The sequence below is a fragment of the Amblyomma mixtum genome, chromosome 2 (assembly GCF_055824585.1).
Source record: "Amblyomma mixtum isolate Tamu chromosome 2, ASM5582458v1, whole genome shotgun sequence".
In the NCBI taxonomy this organism is placed as follows: domain Eukaryota; kingdom Metazoa; phylum Arthropoda; class Arachnida; order Ixodida; family Ixodidae; genus Amblyomma; species Amblyomma mixtum.
In genome coordinates, this window is record NC_143013.1 from 186273124 (window position 1) to 186281686 (window position 8563).

At 51.0% G+C, this 8563-nt stretch overlaps 1 pseudogene; it reads right to left on the reverse strand.

Moving 5' to 3' along the window:
• Positions 1–301: 301 nt before the first annotated feature.
• On the reverse strand, positions 302–1748 carry LOC149361829 (uncharacterized; annotated as a pseudogene).
• Between the last annotated feature and the right edge of the window lie 6815 nt (positions 1749–8563).

An 8563-nucleotide genomic window follows, 5' to 3' on the forward strand; every position in this document is an offset into this window, starting at 1 on the left:
GCATGCCGATGAATCCTGTCTTTCCCCGGTAGACTGATGAGCACACACACACACACTAACAAGCCGCCATGGTGGCTCAGCGGTTATGGCACTCGGCTGCTGACCCGAAAGACTCTGGTTCGATCCCAGCCGCGGCGGTCAAATATCGATGGTGGTGAAAATCTAGAGACCCGTGCACTGTGCGATGTCAGTGCATGTTAAAGAGGCCCAGGTGGTTGAAATTTCGAGAGACCTTCACTATGGTGTCCCTCATAGCCTGAGTACACACGTTTTGTGCGTTTTGTTTTCCGGCACAACATGTTTACTGCTGTCGGTAAAATTCTACAACTGCTTCCCGTACAGCTTGGCCAGTGCCTAGCACAACGTCAGTGGTGTGCGCTGGCTGTTCAAGGACCATGCTGTTAGCCTCAGCCTCAGCATGCCACTGTGGGAGCACCTCATCCCGAAAATGCTCGCATATGTTGTGCAAGACACAACTTGCATGGATGGCAAGGCGAGCATTGTCAATTGTGCACTCCATGCGCTTCATAACAAACCGGAACCTTGCCTTCATCCTGCCAAATGCGTTTTCTACTATCCGCCTTGACTTGGACAGGTGATAGTTGAAAGTCTTTTTTGCCTCGTTCAGCTGCCCTCGGTGGCTAAATGGCTTTATTAGGTTGGCAGTCAGGGGGAATGCCTGGTCGCACAGAATGAGCGGTGGCACTGCTGTGCCGCTCATCATGGCGACTGGCGACTGAAATAAGGGTCCGTCGACGATGTCCGACAGGCTTGACCTGTGGTACGCATAGGAGTCATGGCACCGTCCTGGTCAACCAACGCTTATAAACATAAACTTGTATCGGTGGTCCACCAGGGCCAGCAGGATTATGCTGTACCTGCAGAGTTTTAGGACAAGCAAAGAGGTGACATGAATACAGTGCAAATATCACAACTTCCAAAAAGTGAAAATGAAACATATACGGCCAGATGAGGGGAGGGAGGGACGTCATCCCCCTCCCTGTACGAGGACACTACATAAGCCCAATTTCTTTGAATTAAAGATATTTCATACAGAGTTAAATTGACCCTCCCACCCTTCTCTACTCCACTGCTTCCTCCAAGAGTGTCCCATAAGTACGCCATGGGTCAGCACTGCCACAGAAGTCAAAACGGGCTAAGAGTAAACTAGTGTAAGTGAAAGAACTGAGGAGGCTAAAAACATGGTTGTTTTTACGCGCTGTCGCTCCTTTTGTACCAAACAAATTAGCAGCAATAAAACACAGCTTTTAATTCAGGTACTGAGCAGGAAGCCAGGCGGCATAAAAGTTTGTCTGTTGCATATGCAATCATATCCTCTTAAAACATATCCTCTTAAAACGAATGTCATACATTTGAACATGTGATGAAATTATAGAAACTGCTTACCACCCCTTGTAGTTCATGTAGTCGCTAGCGTGTTCTTCCGGTGGCGACACAGGGAAGTGACACCCGTCCAAGGCGCCCACTGCGTGCGGGAATGCAGATACGGCAAGAAACTCCTGCATGTGCTCCGCCATGCCTTGCGCAGTGGGCATCCGGATCCAGTCGGCATCCAAAACTTCCACGACGACCAAACAAAACTCGTGGAACACTGCATTTACCGACGACCGCCCGACACCAAAAACGAGAGCGACAGTCCTGTCTTCCGCCGAGGAGCACAACTTGAAAAGTCCGATGGCAACCCGCTTCTCGACAGAGATAGCCTCGCGCATATTGGTGTCCATGCGCTGCAGCATCCGTCGGCACTTGTCAGCTATATACCGAAACGTAGCGCGTGTCACACGGAAGTGTCTTTTAAATTCCAGTTCGCTGAGCTGGGGCACAATTCGCTCGAACCAACCTTCGTTGCGAGGGAGCATCCACACACTCCTTTCTACTCGTGCAGATGCCATGGCAGCTCCAGTGATCAGGCCGTTCAGGAAATGCAGCCGCTCCTCAATTTCGTCGGCTTCCGCTTTTGCCGCTTCTATTTCTGAGTCCAGCTGCATGATGTTAACAACCCCTAAAGCAAGCTGAAAATCTTCGTTGTCACTCATTTTCAGACGGTTGCAGAAAACAGCGAGCGACCAGCACGAGCAACGCAGTAGTGAGAGACCAGTGTAGCCAACAGACCGCAAAAAATATATATACATATGACGTCACGCCTGTGGGCTCTTGCCTCTTTTCTAACACAGAAGCTTTTAGTAATAGATAAATACAAAATTTTCTTCGAAAAGGCGTTTTATTGCAGAAGGGTGCAGTTTTCTAATGAATTACAACTATACAAATTAAATGTTGCTGCTATACTTTTCAAAACAAAACTTGACGGCAGCAGCGCCCCTGAAGCATGGCGACAGAATACTGAAGCTTTCGAATGCGTTTGGAAACGGTCGTGTAGCACCGCGCGGGTCCGTCCATTCCGAATGCCATTCGAAGTTTCGAATGCCGTTCGACTCGAATGCCATTCCAACGTATCCGTGTAGCACAGGTATAAGACTGCTTACTAAGGCGAAAGCCTTTAAGTGTCATGCTCGCGGTGTCCGCATGTGTCCGTCCGTGCGCTGGAATTGTGCCAACTGTGGCCTCTCCTCCGCGCAGCGGCGCAACCTCCTCTCCTCCTTAGCAACCGACGTGCCGGTGGGGGGGGGGGGCAGCTTTGCATAGCAACTGTGACGTCACACAGTAGCCGTTGAATGAGCGCGGGTGTGTTGGCGGTGGCAGCTGCACCGCCGCTCTTTCGCCAGACGTCTCGTTGCAGTCGAGTGAGTGGACGCATGGCTCCGAAGTGGCCCAGAGATCCCTCGCCAAGCGGTTCGGGGAAGCGGCAATTGGTGGACCACAAGGCTTCCGACAAGCACACTTTAGAATTTCCAATGTGTCTTCGGTATTTTTTAAACGTGAGGGTGCGACCAGAGTCGACCGAGCTCGAAGCAGAACTGCCTGTCCGAAGAAAGGAGGGAGCGGTGAAGCGTCCACAGGAGGAAGTGGCTTTCCGAAACAAGAGGAGGGTGCGGGGGCACACCGTGGGGGCAGCATGGCTCATCTGGCGACAGCGCGCGAAGAGGGGCAAGTGGCCGTTAGGATGGAACATTACACTGGTAACTCACACAGAAAGGAAAGAAGGGGACACAACACTTCTTTCCCCCATAGAAAGCTGTTTGGTAGCGTGCAGGGGGTCAGCGCGGAAGCATTGAAAAGCCGTGGCTTTCTGCGCTCGGGGGAGAAGCACTTATAGGCTGGATGTTGCTCGCTATGTTCTAGGTCTGCTCTGGGCGATGTCTCTTCTTCCAGGGATAGGTGCCATGCTATGTGTTAAGATGGTGAACGTGTTCTCTCTGCTGGCGGACAGCTCTCCGGCGGTGTCCTAAATCTACGCAGCTGGTTGAGGTGTTGGCGTGCTACTGTCTCATGTATGTTGACTAGCCAAGAACGCAGGCCTCTGCGTCTGACAATCGTAGCTTCCTCCCAGAGTGGCTTTCTGAGAAACTGGCGGTTTCGCGCTCGAACATCATCTTCGTTGGGGTCTGGCCAGCTGTGCTCTGAACCGTTGTGTGTTGCTTGAAGAGAAATCACGAAAGGCGGTGCTAAAGCGACCCTGTCTCATCTCTTTCAAGGACGTGTTTTAGCTCGGCCTCGTAGAGCTCGGCTTGTACGTTTCTCGCTGGGTGGTAGACGGCCGATGTAACTCATGAGATACCGTTGTCGCGATAAAACGTGAAAATCTCCGCAGACACAAACGGTGTTTCGTTGTCCGACACTACTTTGGGAAGCAGGCGAAATGTTGCGAACAGTGCTCGGAGGTTGTGAATGAGTGCTGCCGAAGACGTCTGTCCCATTTTTCTTATCTCAAGCCACTTTCTGTTGGCATCTACGACCACAAGAAAGGTGCAGCCCTCAATTGGTCCTGCTAAATCAATGTGCAAGTGCGATAGGGCGTGTATGGTTTTTCCCATTGTGGAACAGGAGCTTTCGTCGGGGCGTTCCGGGTGCTCTGTGAGGGCTTGCATTCTCGCACCACTGTCTGGATGTCGTTGTCAATTCCACGCCACCACATGCAGCTTCTGGCACGCTTTTTCATTGCAACGATGCCCCGATGTCCTGCGTGGATGAGATGCATAGCTTGTGCGTGTAGTTCTCTCAGAATCACAAGTCGGGACCCAATTATGATGTAGGCCGAGTTTAGATGGAGGCGGAACGCAAGAGGCGCCCGTGTGCTGTGCGACGTCCGTGCACGTTAAAGATCCCCAGGTGGCAGTGGTGTTGGTGGTGGTGGGGTACTTTATTACCAGCGGATATAGAGGAGCGACCCGAAGTCACCCCCGCTGAAACGGCGGCCGCTATCCCTTGCGCAGCGGTGGCGTCTTCAACCAGCTCGAGGAGCTTGATCTGTGTCCCCGGGTAAGGCTGAGCAATAGAGCCTCCCAGTGAGCAGAGTCGATAATGAAGGGACTAGCGAGTAGGGACTGCGGGCAGTTCCAGGTCATATGATTTAGATCGGCTTTCATATCACAATTTTTGCATTTGTATAAATAGAGTCCTTCCGAATAGAAGCTACACAACTGGGGATTTGGATAGGTGTTAGTTTGAAGTTTACGCCAGGCTTTAGCTTGTTGCTTGGAGAGCGTTTCATCTGCTGGTGGGAATCTGAGTCTTGCAAGCCTGTAGTGCTGCAGGATTTCTCTAAGAAAACAACCTGTCCTTGCCGGAGTATAGGGCGCGTGGGTTGCACGACCCAGCTCTGCGGGACAGTTCTCGAGCTAGGTTATGAGCCGCCTCATTACCAGCAAGGGAGGCATGAGCAGGCGTCCAGATTAGGTGAATGCGCCGCGTGGGCTGATAATTTAGCAGAACCCGTGCTGCTTGTGGGGAGATTCTTCCGAACGTGTAGTTCCGTATCGCCAATTTTGAGTCGCTGACAATGGTTTCTGCCGAAGATCCCGCAATGGCTAGAGCAATGGCTGATTCTTCTTCAACATGTGTATGCTTAGTGCGTATAGTGGCCCCAGTTATGAGTGTACCACGTTCCGTGGTGACCACAGCTACCATGTTATCAGCCGAAGAATCTGCTGCACCTACATATACCCCAGAGGTATCATTAACAAAGTGCCTGCCTAATGATTTGGCTCTCTCTGCACGACGTTCATCGTGGAAATCTAGGTGCATGTTCCGAGGTAGTGGAGGAAGGACTAGAAGCTGGCGTATATGTTTGGGAAGGTCCGCCTGGGTTCGTCCGCCTTGTCGTTCGTATGTTATGCCTAGCGTGGACAGAATATGTCTGCCAGTTGGTGTGGCCGATAGTCGTTCGTACTGCGAAACGGTTACCGCTTCAAGGTATTATGAAGACCGAGACCTAACACTTTCCCAGTGGCTGTGTGCATGGGTAGCCCAACTGCCTGTTTGACGCATTTACAGATCATGGCCACCACTCTCCCTTTTTCAGCTGACTTGAGATATAGGTAAGGGCAGACGTAAGCTATGCGGCTGATCACAAAGGCTTGCACTAAACGGAAAGTATTGCTTTCCCTCAAGCCCGACTGGCGGTTACTAATGCGGCGAATCAGTCGCATAATTTGCTGCGAGGTTCCCTGAAGCTTCTTAATTACGTCAGCATTGAAGCTGTGTTTTTGTAGAATTAGGCCCAAGATTTTGATTTTGGGTACTCGAGGAATAGGGACTCCGCGAATACTGAGTTCGATGGCCGGTGGGGGTTGTGCAAGGGATCTGATTTTGCGGAAATTTGAGACATTCAGATTTGACTGGAGAGCACCGCAGCCCCCTAAGGTCTACATAGTTCCCCACGATATCGATGGCACGCTGGAGTCTCTCCTCGATTTCGGCATCACTGCCCTCGGCGGTACACGAGGTAGTATCGTCAGCATAGAGGCTGTGGTGGAGTTGCGGGATCTGCGCTAATAGGTGTGGAAGTTTCAGCATTGCAACGTTGAAGAGAAAGGGTGAAAGGACCGATCCCTGCTGGGTGCCCTTGTTGCCGAGGGGGAAGTCATGCGAGTGGAGACCTCCTACTTGAAAATACGCCTTTCTACATGAGAGAAAGTCGTGGATATAGTTGAAGGTGCGGGATCCCACCCCGAGCGCATGAAGGTTTTCCAAGATCGCATCATGTCTGACATTGTCAAAGGCCTTCTCCAGGCCGACTCCAAGAATTATTCTTGTGTCCCGAGTTTTTGCCTTAATAATCTGATGTTTGAGTTGAAGCATTACAACCTGCGTAGAAAGTTTTGGTCGAAATCCAATCATGGTGGGGGGATACAGCTCGTTCTCCTCCATAAACCAGTTGAGGCGGGTATGAACTACGTGCTCCATGTGCTTACCTACACAAGACGTGAGCGAAATTGGCCTGAGGTTCTCAAGGCCGAGTGCTTTCTCTGGTTTTGGAATGAGAATGATCTTGGCCGTTTTCCATGCTTGTGGGATTGAGCCCTCCGACCAGCATTTCTGCATATTCTGCATATTCTGCATATTTCTGCATAGGAGGGTGTGGTGGCACATCATGGGAAGGGCATCTAGCGACAGCGCGCGAAGAGGGCCAAATGGCCGTCAGGACGGAACCTACACTGGTAACACACACAGAAAGGAAAGAAGAGGCACAGCACCGACCCATGAAAACATATGTTTCAATTGTCCACCAATTTTCCGGAGCAGACGTGATATGTCTGAGCGGAAAACAAATAGAACCACGTATGTTTTGTTTTCATTCAACCTCGGCTGCATACATCCACATCTGTCACAAAATTCGGTGCAACTTTCAAAAAAAGAAACAAAAGCAGTGCCGTGTGGACGAATCTCGCCAGCGCGGGTCGTAAAACGGGGGAGACGGAAACCCCCGGAAGCTCCTAGCCTTGTGACTGCGGCTGCCCCCTCCATCACCGCTCGCCGGAGGGAGTGAGTCAGCCACAACTCCGATTTTTCTAGAATGTCGGAGGTGCTTCTGCCCCTACCGGCGGAACGGGCGTACGTAGCCTTGCGTGCGCTAAGACATGTCCCCCTCGTCTTCGCTCGCACGTCGGCGGCGGCGCCACGCCAGAAATTACGAGAAGCTCCTCGAACCGACTACCGGCTTTTGACCAATAAGGACGAACGGCCAGCGCGAGAAGAAAAAGGAGACTGTACGGCCGATACTGTGTGTATGTGCGCACCTGCTTTGGTGCGTAGAACAAACAGACGCGGACCAAGCCTATGTAAGAAGTGCGTTGAGCGCTGTCAGTTTAGCCCGAGCCGCCGTTTAAGCTTCATCGAAGCGCGCCCGCTCGGCTTCCGGGACAACACCAATCGCCCCAGCCACGGACCAACGAGGCAGCACAAGCCAGTCTGCGGGAGGGCATCGCTGTGCACCTCTGGTCGTCGGACTGTGGCAATGCCCGGTGAACAAATCGTGTTTTGTTTGTTTGCCTCTCTCTCGTGTTAGTGCACTTTAGGCGCAATATTTCCTTTGTATTGTGTTCTTTCTTGAGTGTAACTTTGCATTAGTTGCATTATTTTATTAATCACTTTCTGAGTGTTTGTACTAGTAATTGCGAAATCCTCTGTATCGCTTCTTAGCATGTTTGGAGGGCTTAATGAAGAGAGCACGGGGTCAATGCCAGAGAGGGTCGCATCATCGGCAAGTAGCGGTGATCAGGAGAGGGCGTGGGCCTCAGAGTGCTTGCATTCGTAACAGTAGCTGACTCGAATGTCATAGTCCTGAAATTGCATTGCCCAACGACCAAGTCGGCCGGATATATCCTTCTAAGACGACAGCCAGCATAAAGTATGGCGATCGGTGACTACGTCGAACGGGCGGCCGTAGAAGTATGGTCCAAATTCGGTTATTCCCTCAAATTGGCCAATCATTGGTTTTCGGACATGTAACAATTGATCTCGGCTTTAGACAGCGTGCGGCTGGCATAGGCAACATATTCATGAAATCCAGGCTTCCGTTCTGCAAGCACAGCATCGCTGACAATGCCACTAGCATCCATGTGGATCTCGGTTGGCGCGTTCAGTTCGTAATGCCGAAGTATGGGCGGTGAAGTAAGGAGACGGCGCAGTGTAGCGAAAGCATCACATTTCGAGCTCCATGACGACGAGGAATTTTTGGCATTTGGGAATTTTGGAATAGTGTGTGGAGATTAGGTATCAAGAAATGAAAGGTGGGGTAACTAACACTTCTCGGCAGACACCTCAGCCGCAGCACGAAGGAAGAGGAAAGGTGGGAGTGAAAGAATGCCAGCATAAGAAGCGAAGAAGCGATAAGTGGTGTCGTGATGGAGGGCGCTAGGATACTTTCGACCACTGGAGTTCTTTAACGTGCACTGATATCACTGCTTTCTCACATTAGTAACAAGAAATGCGGAGAACAAAAATTACCGCACACATTTCTAACCACATATTGTTATTAAAATTGGTGCGAAATCACCGGGGGTGTAGCTCAGAGGTAGAGCGCTCGCTTTGCATGCGAGAAGTCCCGGGTTCTTCCCCCGGCTCCTCCACTGTTGCGTTTATTTTTTTTAATCTTTAAATGATTTTGAGGCGTCATTTTTTTAAAGATATTATTCTCGCAAAC